Genomic DNA, 16558 nt, shown 5'->3' with positions numbered 1-16558 from the left:
GTGACCAGTACAAGGTGGAAGGAGTAGGAAGTTGGATAGTTAGCCCAGATGAGCAATATCCTCCTAAAAAGAACAGGAATGGTTATGGGTCTGCCTGAAATTAATTGGGGTGCAATCCACCCTTATCCAAATATAATTTGAGTAACAGATATAATTCAGTCCTAACTTCTAATGCTGAGCTGGAGTTCATTGAATGTAGCATATTTATCCCATGCATATATATTGTTATGTGGTGTCCTCTTGGTCACGTGTGTAATTTCCAAGATAGAGCTCATCAGCATTTAAATACCATTCCTCTTGAAAGTCTGAAAGACTTTCAGAAAACAGCCTTAAGAACTGAGGAAGACTGTTTATGTTGGCAGGTGTCGATGGTCATTATCACCCAACACACCTGGAGGACACAGCTGGAAATCTGCTGTAGAGGAAAGTGGATGGAGCTTAGAGGAAAGGCTCTATAGTGCAGGAGGAAAAAAGGAAATAATTGCTTTTTAAAACTTTATGAATGGTAGGAGGAAAATACAGTAAGACCTTAAAGACTATGTCTGCATCCTAAACAGAAACCAGCTTCAATGATTTCAGTGGAAATCATTTCTAGTAAATGCGCTTTAAAGTATCAGTTCATTGCAAAAGTTTCTTCCTGACAAGTATGAGATCTAAATTTTATGAGAAACCATCTAGGTTCTCTTGGTGAAATTCTTTCTAGTGACATCCTTAAATTCCAGCTGGTTAAGCAGTTGTAAATGAGTTTAAGTGTGTAAACACTCATACTTGCTTCTTTTTTCTTCTGAACACATCAATAGCATGATCCATTGTCATAATCAAAACCTTTTGGACAAAAAATGAGAAAAATGTTTTAATTTGAATAAGTCTTTTTTAACAACAGTAACAACAACAAGGATAGTGATTTAAATAATGTGAGATTGCAGAGTCCTTTTATTAGCTCAGGATCAATATTTTCAGGGGAAAAGTCATCCAGAATTACAAGAATAACTGATGAACCTGTCCCTATTGCTAGACTTGTTAAATAGCATCCTGGCTGTTTAAAATTTTAAAATTGTAAATTAATTGTACGTCTCAAGATTTAAATGCTGATAGATATTCCTCTACTAGAATTTCATTTTCTGATTTTTTGAATCCTTGAAGGAAGGAGACCTAATCCTCCATTCATCACTGGGGTAAGATATTTACTCAAATGCAACACTCTGTATTAAGGTTTTTATTTATTTTATTTATTTATATTTCAAATTTGTCACCACCCATCTCACTATAGAGCGACAATGGGTGGTTTACAATAAAAAGGATAAATATTCATTAAAACAGAATAAATATTAATTAAAATACATTTAATTCTATCCCTCTAAAAGGAATAAAGATTCTTCTAAAAAAATAAATACATAGCTTCCAAGGAACTGGTATTTACTATTAGACCCGGGGAGTGTCTTCAAGGCACCAGCCACCCCCGGGGGTGGTGATATCCCTTCTTGCCCCATGCGAGTTGGCAGAGCCAGGTCTTCAGCCCTTTCTTGAAGGACAGGAGAGCGGGGGCCTGTCTCACCTCTGGGGGAATAGTGTTGCATAGGGGAACGGGAATGGCAGAGAAGGCTCTCTTCTGGGCCCCACTAGATGACATTCTTTCGTAGACAGGGTCTGTAACACACCCTCTCTGCCTGACCGGGTGGGATGGGTCGACATAATGGGGATGAGATGGTCCCTCAGGTAGTCTGGTCCCATGCCATTTAGGGCTTTAAAGGTGATAACAAAAACCTTGAATTGGACCCAGAACAAACTGGCACCCAGTGCAGCTCCCACAGCAAAGGTGTTACATGTGCCCTCCTTGGGAAACCCAAAATTGCCCGTGCAGCTGCATTCTGCACCAGCTGTAGCTTCCGGATGCTCTTCAAGGGTAGCCCACATTGAGTGCATTGCAATAGTCTATCCGGGAGATGACTAGGGCATGAGTGACTGACTGGAGGGCCTCCTGATCCAGGAAAGGGCGTAACTGGCGCACAACGCGAAGTTGAGCAAAGGCCCTCCTGGCCACAAGGAACACCTGCTCCTTGAGTCCAGGAGGACCCCCAGATTCTGCACTGGGTCTGTTTGGGGCAGTGCCACCCCATCCAGAACCAAAGATGGTAAACTCCTGGATATGCAGGTGCCCCCAACCCACAGACACTCTGTCTTACCTGGGTGCAGCTGAAGCCTGTTGTTCCCCATCCAGACCCCCACAGCCTCCAGGCACCGCAAAAGGGTGGTCACAGCATGACTCAGATCATATGGCATAGAGATGTATAACCGGGTATCATCTGCATATTGATATATGGTTGTGCAAAGCATGGAAGGAACATTTTCCTTTGACAAAGCTTTGAGGTAGCAGCTTCTTGATCTGAATTACCTCATGAAGCCCTGTGATCTCTGCTTCTAGTACAGAGGCTCTGAAGCTCCACTGGTCGAAGAGGGGTTCTGGGCCTGAATAGTGTATTCCAAAAGTAGGCAGAGTCAGAACAAAAACTGGCTGATATAAATTAAACTAAATTAAACCTAAACCAAATACTGTTACCATTATTACTGCCAGTACATTTGATAATTCCCCTTCCATCACATGAAAAATTGCATATCAGTGCCAACTTTTAGAAGAGTTTATTTATTATTTATTAAACCAATTTATAGAGATGCCCATCTCACCACAGACAACTCTGGGCAGCGTACAACAAAGCTAAAAACAATAAAAACATTAAAAACATAATATTTCTAGGTTTGTGGGCTGCATACAGTCCTAAATCATATTAATCACAATTTACAATAAACTGGACTCCATCTTTCCTAAGAAAAAGATAATATGCTCTGATTTTCCCCAACCTGATTTTTTTCCCCATTATGCTAGACTTCAGAGTAATATTCAATGAAGTTTTTTAAAATGCTAGTGGCTCAGATTAGGTTTTTATTTTACTTATCAAATGTGTATCTCACTTCTCCTCAAATGTTCATTACATGGAACTCCTGAAGCTACTATTACTGTCCTCACAACAACCCTCTGAGGAGACTTAGGGTGTGTTTTGATGGAGATAATCTGGTTATCACCCACCTACTCTCTGCCCAAGTCAAAGCATATTGTATTCAAGGTCATCTAAATTATTTTGGCACCCGAGGCAAAATATCCTGCAAGCTTCTTGTCCTTTCTGTCTGGCAGTAGAAAAAGAAAAGTGAAAAATAATATATTAACGATCTAAGTTGCAAAAATCCAAAGCATTTTCTGTATCTCCTGGCCCTCTGAGGTTTTGTGACCCACAGTAATAGCCAGATTAAAAAAAGATGAATACATGATGTAGCCAGATTAAAAAAAGATGAATACATGATGCCCTAACAAAATCTAAGAAACAGCTGCTCCTTCCAAAGGGTAGAACATTCTGGGACTGAGCTAGGATGTGAAGTCCAGTTCTCTCTTTTTTCAAGCAGAGTTTTGAAATACAGGAAAGCTGAATTGCTTCTCCATCAACCACAGCTGATCCAAGAAAAGAGCTACCAGGATCTGCCCATATCTTCATTTTATGGGCTTAACCTGCTGCTTATAGGTGGCAAATATATGAAGCTTGGTTCTTGATCCTTTTTTACCCACCAGTAGTGATAAAATATGATGCCCAGATGTTTTGACCGACAGCAGATAAATTTGCACAGGCAGGCTCTGCAAACCTTTATTAATCAACAGCTCCCTTACATGCACACTGCACAGATATATCGCGTTGAATGCATTCGAAGATACCCTTGTGACATTACAGTATTGCAAAGCGATCTCCCCGCCCCCCAGTTTGGAAAACAAAAATTCAGCTGGAGAAGTTCTTCCTCTTAGTAGTACTACAGCTGGGGACCAGTCGCCGTATTATTTCCTTGTTAGATGTAGATCCCGTTGTTCCTCGAAGGGGCCCAAAGAGCTCGCGGACATGGGCGTTCTTCCTTGTAGCGCTGCAGGACAAAATGACCCGGCGGGCTTGCTAGCTAACCGGAGAGTTGAACTCGCGTCTCTCCGGTCCGATAGCCTAACTGCCACCCACCTGGTCTCTCGTCGGTGCCTTACGCACACCTTCAAGGAGAAAGGGCCAATCAGCGGAATCTGGGACGGTTCGGTAAGACAGAAATCGACAAACTCTGCATTTCCCCCACCCACAGCCCGTCCCCTCCGGGCAGCCTGGAGCCCCGGTTCCTCTTTAAGAAGCGATTAACATAAGCTAACAGCTGGAAGGACGCGGAGGGCAAGCGGTGCGGCGGTGGGATGCCTTCCCAGAAGGATCCCTCCTGCCCAGCCGCGCTGGGAACCGCCTCCACCCCCGAACCGTGGCTGCCAGGAAGGCAACGGAGGAAACCCCAGATACCTCCGTTGCTAGGGGACGGCGGTCAATAAAGCGTGTTTGGATTGTGGAGCGAAGCGCAAGGTCTGTTTGTTTAGTGGTTAGAGGTTCAAAAGTCAGCATTGTCCTACTAGCAGCAGAACTCGTAGCCGGTGGGGTGAGAAGGGAGAGCGAACCCACCGACCCATCCATTAGCCAATCAACAAAGCAGCCGCTTCGGTTCCGCCACCCCAGGCCTCCAGTTTGGCTGTGCAGGCAGAGATCAGAAAAGCCACAACCCGTAAGAGCTGTAGCTTGGCTCTTCCCGTTGACTTCCCATTGTGTCAGAGAGAAACCAAGGCTGGGCTAAGCCGGAACCAAGCAAGCCCCGTTATGGTTTGGTATGCTGTGGGTACTTGTCCTTTGATCTGGTCTATGATGTGAGCATAATGGCTACACTCAGCACATTGGGACTTATTCAGCAGGATATAATTAAGCAAACTATAGCTTAGGGCAGTGTTTCCCAACCTCAGCAGCTTTAAGATGTGTGGACTTCAACTCCTAGAATTCCCCAGCCAGCAAGGCTGGCTGGGGAATTCTGGGAGTTGAAATCCACACATCTTAAAACTGCTGAGGTTGGGAAACATTGGCTTAGGCTGATTGTGAAAGGGCAGCGGTCCTGGAAGCCGTTTTGCCCAGAACCCACTCAACTTTGTCTCTTATCTCTTTCCACGCTTTTCTCGTCCAGGATTCATATTCTGGGTTTGTGCAATGTGTTAGACTAGGCTATAATGAGATTGTGTCGCTTGGGTTTTAGCAAGCTGCATAAACTAGGCTGTCCCTTTAACCCATAATATATTTGTTAGGTCACAGAATGTTGTGTGAATGCATCATTGCCCTTTAACAACCTGGGTTTTGCATATTTGACTCCAACCAGTTAGATCTTTTTTCTTTTTTTTTTTTTTTGAGTTCTTGTTTACCAGCTACCCCTACCGTCTAACGTTTCCCAAGAAAGAAAACCAGCCAGACCCAGTCAGGTTTGCTTCTTGGATAAATACACATAGAACAAGGTTGGAACCAACAGATTTGAAAGCAGGCGGTTTCATTAAAAGTCCTTGTCCAGCATATTTTAAGCATAATGACTCAGGATCCTTATTCCACAGAAAGTTCCATGGAATTTCACACTTCCAACGGGAAGGGCCAAGCTACAGCTCTTACGGGTTGTGGCTTTTCTGATCTCTGCCTGCACAGCCGAACTGGAGGCCTGGGGTGGCGGAACCAAAGCGGCTGCTTTGTTGATTGGCTAATGGATGGGTTGGTGGGTTCGCTCTCCCTTCTCACCCCACCGGCTGTGAGTTCTGCTGCTAGTAGGACAATGTGAGCAGGCTTAAAGGAGCACCTTCAGCTGTTCTTGGCTCACTTGCCAAATCCATTCTGAAATTGCTGCAGGCCCTGCAAGAGGATGAATTAAGAATCTTTCCAGAAGTGATTTATTGCACAAAGAAGGTGCATCTGTTGCAGAGGCTCAAAACTTATTTGCTTTCCACAAACTCCCTTCCATTTGTTGCTAGGGACACAGGATTTTCTTTTTCAGTTAACGTCACATTACTGTTACATTGAGTACTAACAGATTTAGGGTATATGGATGTGATTGCTTTTTCATCCCAAGACCCCAGGCATTTTCATTTTTGTGCCACCTGGGAACAGAGATGTACTGCTTAAGGAACTCTATTAGGGCATGCTAGATGCAATATGGCTGCCTCTACTGCAGAAAACATCACATTTCTGAAATGATGCCAACGTTTTTTTACCAGTTGTTATTTCGGTGCCTTTCATCACAGTGTAATCTCTAGACCTAAAATGATAGCATTTGACTCCATGCTTCATGAATGATTGATGATGTGTTTTTTTCCCCAACAAGCACATATGTGGAGCATTTTATTTTTTAGATAGATATAGATAATTTCCAGTAGCTTAATGCAATATTCAGTATATAGAGCAGATTCCAATCAATTATGTTGTTAATAAACAGTTCCCTGAGTCAAGGGGTTGTCCTGGAATTGTATTCAGCTTTGATTTAATTTTATCTGCCCTTCTACCTCATTTCTGCATTGAGAGTCATTCGCAGCTTCCCTTGCAATCTGCTGGTTGGTTGGAAGAGTCAAAACTAAAGGCTGAGAAAGAGAGAATGGGTCATCCTAGTTGCTTTCGCTGTATTGCATGGGGCCCTAGCAGATTATGCCAGGGTAATGCAACCCCCATCAAGAAAATCTTTGCCCACCATTGAGCCAGTGCCTTTCTCATTGTCCAGTATAACCTCTGCTCACACACCACTTTCTTTTCATGCTCCAACAATAACAACAACAATTCTTCCAATATCACAGTATATTCTGGAATCAGGGGAAATCAAAATCTAGAAGTGTGAAAGACAGTGGCTGAAATCACACATCATACACTTTGCCAAGTAACCCTACCACTCTGGTTTGTTCTGTAAACTAGCCATTGTTGCTTTTCAGTAAGCCATGCTTAAATAAACCAGGACATTGTTCGATGTTTGAATGGAGTCAATATATTCAGGTACAATGAGGAGGGACTTAGACTTAACAAAAAATTTAAGAACTGGGCTACATGCTACAAATCAGATCATGGCAAAAGCAAAACAAACCAACCAGAATGGAGGAACAAGTCTTGAATCAACTTCTGGAGATGTGATAGTTCCCTAGAGAAAACAGTGGGATTTTTAAATGAATTGTAAATATGCCTTTTGTTGAGCAAGTATGCAAGCAGGTTACCTGCATGTATCACTTTGGCCTACAGCAGAAATTGGAAAAATTGAGAACCAGATTAAACTGAGGCTGTGTTCATACCTTGTGTTAACATGCTTTGTGGAATATGCTTTACTATCTGGTTCTCGTATAGTTTATATTAAGCCTTAAATCATGGTTGGGTGTTCATTTCTTATAACAACTAGACCAAAGCAACAACATTTGCATTCATTTATATATTGCAGCAAAAAGTCAAAATTCTGTAGATATTAGGTTGATTGCACTAAATGTGTTGAATTTTTGTTTTAAAAAATCTATTGATTTGAAAAAATGTTTACAAGTACCTTTGAGCAAATTGTGCTCATAAATAACACTTTTGCACTTTGGCTTCCAAAAAGAAAAAAAAAAGTGTGGAATGGTGCGATTTACACTCTACTTTGTGGAAGGAGCCTGTCTCTCTGTGCGTTCAGTGCAAGGCCCCACCTTATCCCTTTCAGTCTAGCCCTGGATGGTTATCCATTACAGATAATTTCTAATCCTATCTGCAATGGAAGTGACCATCCATTCAATTCTGCTTAATTAACAGAAGTGACTTCCCCTTCTTTAGAAGTGCCCTTCTTCCTCCAGCTGGCCATTTACAATCTATTGACCCCTTGTACTGGAAACAATTAGTGTCATGGCATATATATATCATCTGGTACAATTAGCACACTATCCAAGCTCCTTTACCCCAATGCGAAAAGACAGGGAAAATAACAAGAGGTACCCAATCACTTCCAGTCCTTATAGCAGGAGGGAGGGAAGGGACAACATTGAAGGGGGAAAGGTCAGGCAATCAGAGGAAGAGCACACGACAGCAACAGATATGGTTAGCTTCGAAGACCCCAGGGTCTTGTTCACTGGAAGCATTTCTAGCCCCTTTAGTCATCTTCCAGGTGCTCTTTGATGTCAGAAGCTTTTGTTAACTCTTCTGGTCCTTTTACTGAAGCTCCCCACTTCAAGGAAACTCCAGCGGGAGTGTTTCTGTTGCTTTTTGGTGGATTTGGTAGTTAGAAACAATAGTTCAAGATTAATTTTTAAGAAGGGCTCTACCTTCTGCTTCTGAAGCGCTCAGGACAGGACTTAGATGCACGGCTGCAGCAACCAAAACTCCCACCCCTTCTGTCCATCTGTCTCCAGGTTTTATAAAGCTCCTTGTCCATCTGTGGGGCAGATGGGAATAATCGCTGGACTAATGCAGGCTATGCTGAGTAGATGGTTCAAGATGTTAGGCCAGCACATGATAGGGCTGACTCATGCCACATCACACTTTTTATGATAGTCACAGGAAATTGTTCTGGGCTTCCAGTTGGAGCCAAGCACCCTCCCCCCCCCCCCCCAATGACTCAGAAAACACAGTTGTCTAGTGCCTCTCCAGTAAACCCAATTTCTTCTCCCAAAGACATTGCTATAGTTTCCTGGAAGGATGACACCGGAGTTGGAAGGTGGCACTATATTTACTATGAACACCCAGAGAGAAGTTCTGTCAATGCATTAATGGCCTTCAGCTCTATTTCTTTATTATTTTGAGCACTAATCGTGTAAGAAAATGCATGACGCCCTACTCTTTTGCATCCAACTCAGGTGAATCAACGGAAGTGCTGCATTCACACATTATGCAAAGCATAACTTAAGCCATTGTTTATAAGCTACAATGGGTGAGTTCCTACAATGCCCTAACTGAAAACAAATAAATCACACTTTTGCATCAGGTGAAGCGTGAATCCGGTCAATGGCAGGGATTAGTGGAAGGCTGCAGGTGAAGATGGAAGACTGGCTGATTCCCAAGATAGTTACTCTCAATTAATTATGCTTTAGATTCCAGTCTTAGGCTTCGATCTAGTGCCGCCTAGTGATACATACTGTACAGGATAAATGCTAGGCGCTCCTTATATATCAACATTTCCCTTTGCTTCTGATTCATTTCAAAATTGAGCAAGTTACATTGTGTTCTTTGTCTTGCTGTCCCTGTTTGTATGCACTGCATTCTTTTTCCTCACTGGCCTTCCCAAACCATATATCTGCATATAGTTCAGTTCTGAAGCAGACTAGTACTGAGGCAGCTTTTTCTAATGGGGGCACTTTGGGACTTTAGAGGACAGGCTGCAAGAAAAGCCATTTCTAGTCACAGAATTACTGCCATGGTTGCCTGGCAAAGGAATCATGTCTATTCACCAGATGGCCAAGTGGAAAAATTATCCATACCTGTACTTTTAGTTCCTGGCATGGAAGGGGATCCATGTCCAAACGAAGCACTGGACCGCAGCGTCCCACCAGTTTTTATTTCCGAGAAAGCCTTATGTGGCCATTCTTGTAAGTAAAGAACTTACTAAAGTCAAAACCTGTTTAGTTTTGTTTTGCAGGATACCAGTTTATTTTATTTTATTTTGTTTAGTGATCAGAGCCTGACTGGTGCTATAGAAGGTGTCCATAGGAACATTATTGGTGCCTGCAATCACTATATTGCTTTTCCTTGGACTAGATAATTTTTTCTCTAGTTTACTATTTTATTCTTTGACTATGCTTACCTAAGATGTATCACCATGATAGAGAAGCAAGGGTAATAAGTTGGATGACCCACATAAACTTGAAATGTTCCTTGTTTACATCCCATTAAATGCAGGATTCTTATGATGGATGTTCTTGGAAACTCCACCAGCTCTTGATGCCATATTTTTAAGTCAAGGAAAGTTTCCGGAATTTCTATGATTCTAGTTGATTGTACAGGTTTTTGCAGTTTGGAATAATACATTCAAAAATAACTGATTTAACAATTTTATATTTTTTCTTCAAACATTGGTACAATTTCTCATATTCAGAAATCAAATCTGAAGCCGATATCAGCATATGATTTATGACTATAGCAGAAAGGAAAGAGAGTCATTTTTGTAAATAAATAAATTGCACTGATTATGGATTATATATATATATATATATATCTTTGCTATTTCTGTATACAATCATATAGGATCTTTCTGTATATGAACACAACCTTAAGATTACTTTATTCATTCATTCTTTCCTGTGAGCTTCCAAATAATTTTTAAAAGATGTATTTTTTATGAAAATAGAACATTTAAATGTCCTTGTCCATTAATCAGAACATTTTAAACACAATGCATTCTAATGGTGTGTACCATGATTTCAGTATTCTGCAACAAAAACTATTGCTTAAAAATATTGGCAGCTGATGGACTTCCATTGGAGGAAAATTCATAATCTGCTAGATAAATAAAAAGAAAACTTTGTTTAAATTCTAAGTTTGTGTACCCCCAAGATTCATCCAGAGGAAAGGTAATGCTAAAAAAAAACAAAAAACTCAACCATGAAAAATCATTACATGGTTAATAAAGGTTTGCTAAAATGGGCATTGAGGGTTGTGGAGTTCCACAGTGCTCTCTGTCTTCTCTCTGTCTGTGTTTGCAACTACTGGAAACTCCCTTAATCTGAACCGCCCCATGATTAATTCAGAAAACATGGGGCAGAAAAAGCAGATAGGCATTGGAGGAGGCCTGCATTTCAGGGTGACATCATTATGGTATTTACATTAAATCCATCCACTTCCATGGAAGGCGGCATGCCATCGTATCATATCCTTTCTTCTGATTCTTTGCTGCAATGACATTTTAGTATTTATAGGCTTCTCCAAGGTCTGAACTTTGGTTTAACTTAGCTTAAGCTAAGGCATCCTTAGTGGTCCAAAGCAAGAGTGAACTCAGTATTGATTCCTGCTTGCTGGTAGATCATAAAGAAACTCTTGGATCAAGAGTGACTCCTGGTGACTACACAGATGCAACCATGCAGTCTCCTTGGCATCAGTACAGAAGCGCTGCACTGTTTGCTGTTGCCTCCTAGGATGTTTCTTGACTTCCTGGTCTAGCCTCCAGGCCTAGCTTTCCCTAGTGGTCTCCCGGCTAAGTACTAGGCCTGAGAAGTGGGCCAGGTGCTGCCACCTGCTGAAATTCACTGAGCATAGGATTGAATATACAGTATGCGGAGGTTGAAAGCCCTGGTGAATCCATGCTTACTCCATCACTTTGTTCCTTCCTGATATCCAAAAAGGTCTACAAATTGATTACTCCTCTTTTAATGCCATGTAAATCAGTTGCCTTCAGGCTAGAGCTGCCATGTCTGGGTGGCAGAATCCAGATGACCACTAGATGAAGCCCAAGAAAATGCTGCCATCTAATGACCATCATAAAAAAATCTACTACAACTACTGCCACCTGGTGGCCATCCAGATCTTTGCAGCCCAGGTACAGTATAACCCTATCTCAGATTATACTGTAGTTGCAGGTTCCAAAGTTTGACTATGCACTGGGTGATGATCTATATTGAACTGTCCATTATTCAACTATGTTGAGGGACCCCAACATAGTTGAATGATTTAATATGAAGATGTATGAAGAAAAAGTCAGCCTGAGTGAGACTATCTCCTGTTTTGTTTCTCGTTTTTGTGCTAAATAATATTCAGATGTGGCTATTGTGACACATCACCAGTAGATGGCAATGTTTACTCTTCCTTGGGAGCATGTTCAGGAAAGAACAAAGGAATATGGGGGGGGGGGGGGACCATAAGCACAGCTTCCAGGTTGCAAGAGAAAGTGGCTGGGTTACTCTTTTAGCTATTTCCTTTCTTTTTTAGTGCATGAGATCACAATCCTTCAACCATTTCCCTGGCAGCAAGCTCCACTAAGCTCATTGGCTGTGTTCCCACAAGGGTTTACTGTACTCATGGTCAGTTTAACCATGGCTTAACAAGTTAACCCAATTTTCTGGTTCTGCATAACACAGCGATTCAACATGCTTTTGTACAACATGCTAGGCTAAAATGGGGTTAGCTCATTTTAGTTCGGTCGCTACTTTCACCCACCTTGTTAAACTAAGTTATTTGGTTGTCTCTGCACTATGTGAAAAGTTGGGATGGTTTTCATTTTGGCTCCTTTGTCTACATCTCTGTGAGTTCTACAGACCCATCTCTTTGAGATATATTATGATTCAATATAATGGGAAAATCAAAGCCAAACGTGTTAGAACAGGGTACCTCAACCTTGGTGACTTGAAGATGTGTGGACTTCAAGATGGTGGCTGGGGATTTCTGGGAGTTGAAGTCCACACATCTTCAAGTCACCAGGGTTGAGGAACCCTGTTAGAAAGCAAATTCAGCCCTGCCGAATACATTGTATGAATGTAGCAGGTAGGACTTCTTTAGAATAATTCAAAGCAAGTATTTGTACACTTTAAACCCCAATTATGAAAACAAAGTTTGTAGCAATAAATATGTTCTAGGCTAGTTCTCACCTGTGTGTACTATAACTCCCACTTCTCAGAATCACTTTGGATTGGGGGTGATGAGAACTGTAGTCCAAACCATTTGCAGGACATCTGGGGAGAACTGCTCTGAGCAGATGGCTTTTGTCCCTATAAACCTCAACCCAGCCCAGCTGGTCACCTTTTCACTTGCAAAAACATAGCTAGTCAAACAGCTAGCCTTGGGCAGTAGGAATGCAGCTTTCCCAAGAAAGCTGCAGCGGGTTGATGTATAACATAAATCTTGGCATGACTTATTTGGCACCTCTCCCACCCAGCTGTAACACCTTTCCATGAGAATGAATAGTGTGGTCCATGTGTCAAACAGAGAAGAAGAAAAGGAATTAGAAATGTCGATGCAAAGTCTTGCTGGTTTCATTTTTTTAAAAAAATCTTCATCTAGCTGGTGTCCTTGCAGATGCATTTGGATGGCAAGAGGGATGACTATAATATTGTTGGTTCCATCCTTCCATCCATCAGTATAAAGGCTGGGCCTTGCAGTCCAATAACTCTGAGGAGAAAAACTTCTGCAACTTTAATACAACAGATTTCAACTCCAGAGCAGTCAAAGGTGTCATTTGTTGATTCTCTGTGAGGGACTTGAGAGAATGCAGTCGTCTGAAAAGGTCTTCCAGCAGTGCAACACACCAGGGGCCTACAATCTCTATGGCCCCAGGTGACCCTTCAGAGACTATCTGATAATGTGCCAGGGACATTGGGGTGGGCAGCCAACTCTGTGAAGAAGTTGAGGCAGGCAGACCCATTGAGTGTGCGTGGGGGGTAATGTTGAGGCCGGTTGCAGGAGTGTCTGTCTTTCCTTCCATGATCTCTTTATTCCTCTTTTTCTTTTGAAAACATTTTCTAGTCAGAAGGCCCTTGTTCAGCATGGAAAGAGTTATAAATGCTCTTATTCTTACTTGAAAGAGACATTATCTTTTTTCATAATATAATGCTACCTAATCCTGAGCGAGACTGAGCTCACTCATTGTACTAAGCCATGCTCAATTTAAACATGACTTTCTGAATAGGCCACACTTAATGTGAGCCATATACACGTGATATATTTGGCCACACTAGGCCATATACCATGGTTTACCACCCACTGTGGCTGAGCTCAAATAACAATAAAGGCAAAACCAAAGAAACCCAGGATCATGATTTGAGCATTGGGTGAATATGAATGTATAAGCTCTGGACAAAGGAAGCAATCTCTGTTCTTCCCTGTAGTCAGAACTATGATATAATTTAAGTGAGGGACACATCAGCTCACCTACATGTTGCTTTTCTCACTCCTCACTGTACTTTCTTCTGGTACAGCAAGTTTTCCGAAACTAGAAAGTGATTGTTTAAGATAGGAAAATGCATTGGTTACCGACAGACACAGGTATGGTTTATACATCACACTAAACCATGGTTTGCTTAAAACAGCAATGACTGTCTTCATATAACACATTATGCTAAAACCAGTGGCTCACACAACAGACTAAGCAAACAACATTATAGCCAAACCACTATCTATTCAGAATGCTTTAAGGAGAATGGAGGGGATAAATAGGAAGCAACAAACTGTCTGAGGGGAATGAAGGATGAGTGGGTAGTGCGGACAGGAATGGTAGAAAAGATAGGTGGAGGGAGAAAAAGACTGGGGGGAAGAGCACATGGAATAAAACCCACAGACTAGCATTTTGGAGTGTAGCAACAGAGGCCTTGGAAAAATATTCAGATGCTGACATATGGCTATACCTAAAACGATCACAATCATGCAGGCAATGATTTTCCATGTGATACTGTATGGAAGTGAAAGTTGGATGGATGGATGGAAGTATGGAAGAAGCAGGATAGAAAGAATGCTGATGTTTTTGAACTTTGGCATTGGAGAAAGCTCCTGAGAATACCATGATAGCCAAGGAAACAAACAAATGGATCTTTGAACAAATCAGGCCAGACTTCTCAGTCAAATGGCACAAACGACAAGGCTGAAATTATCATATTCCAGCACATTATGCAAAGATCTAATTCAAGAAGTCTATAACGTTGGAAAGGTGGAAAGAAAGGGAAGAAGAAAACCTGCGGCAGGGTGGATAGACTTAATTACAGTGGCAATGAGTACACTGTTGGAAGACTTGAAGGACCAGGTTGGGGACAGATCATCCTGGAGAAGTTTTATCATTTTATATATGTGGTTGTTAAGAGTCAACACAAGCTTGATGGGACATCATCAACATCATCATCCTTGTGGAAGGACTCATTCAGAACAATCGGCTAAATAACAAGCGAATAAGAAGTCTCCACTCCACTTAAGAAGACAGAAACAAGCTCAACCTTAATGTTCCACATTCCCAATCCTACAAAAGGTTAACAGATGCTCCCCCATTCAAGTGCATCCTTATTCTCAAGCCAAAGCAGGAGCAGTCTCTCTCAATTTAGCCGCCCAGATGATCTGACTCCAGCACCCATAATCCCCACATGACATCTGAATTTGCTCCCCGTGAAACAAGCCATCTTATCCATCACCTCCTGATTGCTTAAACCCAGACTCCTCAGCGTGCTGGACTTTTGAATGAGGGACATAGATTGAAGAAGCCTGTGGTCTCCATCCAGAAGCAGCCATAACATCTCTCTATGGCCATTTCCACATGGTCACATCCAACCATCACTGTGATGATATAAAATCTGTCTACTTTTTTTTCATTATGGCACAGTGATGGGTGGATGACGCTATAAATCTCTAAGAAGGGTCAGGTCTTATGTGAAATGTCAGTTCAGATCATCAAATCTATCTGATTTGAATAATAGATTTGGTTTAGTTTGTTGAATGGATCATCAAATTAATCTGATATGAAAAATCAATTCAATTCAGAAAAATATTTTTTGTGCAAATGCCACTGAATAATTGGACTGATTCAGAAGCATCCAATTTGATCTGATTATTCAAACCAAATCAATAGTCCAGTTTGGAAAGCTGATTCAGTTTGGAGTTTTGCTCAAATTGCCTTCAAATTGACTCTCTGTATTGAACCTTCCCAATCCAATAATACCAAGTTAATAAGAATTTGCTGCTTTTCATAAGGCCATTACCACTGTTCAAGATTGCCAACTCTCCTTGCCAACGATTGATCTGGTTCTGATTTCACTGATAGGTATTTCTTAGCTGATGTGCATAGATTTTTAAAAGCCGAAACGAGCCATTCTTGTCTGAAAGCGAATCCAACAGGTCTTCCAATGAACTGAACAGCTCGCGTAATGTGCTTTCCTCCAGTCCATGAGATAGCAGAAGGTACGCTGGCATCATGTGCTTCATCTTTAGTAATAAGATCTTAGTATTGAGGCCAGTGAGTGGTGCTATCCTTCCAGCTTTAATACGAGACAAGTTAAAGAAAACTGTTGGGGGGTGGGGATGGGATTGAGGAAGGAGGTGAGTTTTGGCAGATGGCTAGACTCATGGGTTTACCTATCTATTGGAACCTGATCAGCAGGGTGGGTGGGCTCCACTTCTTGGTAACACAGAAAAGGTTCTCCTTTCCTGTATCCCTAGGAAGCCCCCACCCACCTCAAGCGTGATCCACTGATTGCCTCTCTCACGCTCACTCTCACTGTGCCCTTCTTGCTCATTCACTCATTCTCTCGGCTTCTCTTTCTTGCTTTCTCACTTTCTTGCTAGCTTGACCTTTTTTGTACTCACTTGTGCCTTTTGCACACTCTCTCTTGCTTTCTTTCACATGGTTTCATCCCATTATTCACCCTCATGCATACATCCTCTCTTGGCAGGGGTTCTGCGGGCAGCCACCACCCTGCAATTGAATTTTACAGTCATTCATTTACAAAAGGTGGGGCATTGATCACCTGCTTAAGGCCACCATCTTTGCGTTTTGATGATTCTGTGGATACCTGCCTTTTGCTCTCTTGTTCTTGCACTCTTGCTCATTCTTACCCATTCTATCGCACTCTCTCACACACTGTATTCCTCACTTTCCTTAAAACAGCCGACAGGCCCTGGCAGCTGGACTCCCCATGTCTCTGGCCATGCCCCCTCCCACCTCTGGCATTATGGCTCTTCCTGCCTGCTGCTTCCACTGCCAGAATAGCAATCAAAAACTGCAACACCCGTCACTTCCAAAAAGGGCA

The sequence above is a fragment of the Python bivittatus genome, unplaced genomic scaffold (assembly GCF_059951505.1).
Source record: "Python bivittatus isolate LINGU-HERP-01145 unplaced genomic scaffold, Pbiv_v1 ctg000340_np1212, whole genome shotgun sequence".
Lineage (NCBI taxonomy): Eukaryota > Metazoa > Chordata > Lepidosauria > Squamata > Pythonidae > Python > Python bivittatus.
Note: the sequence above shows the minus strand (reverse complement) of the source record.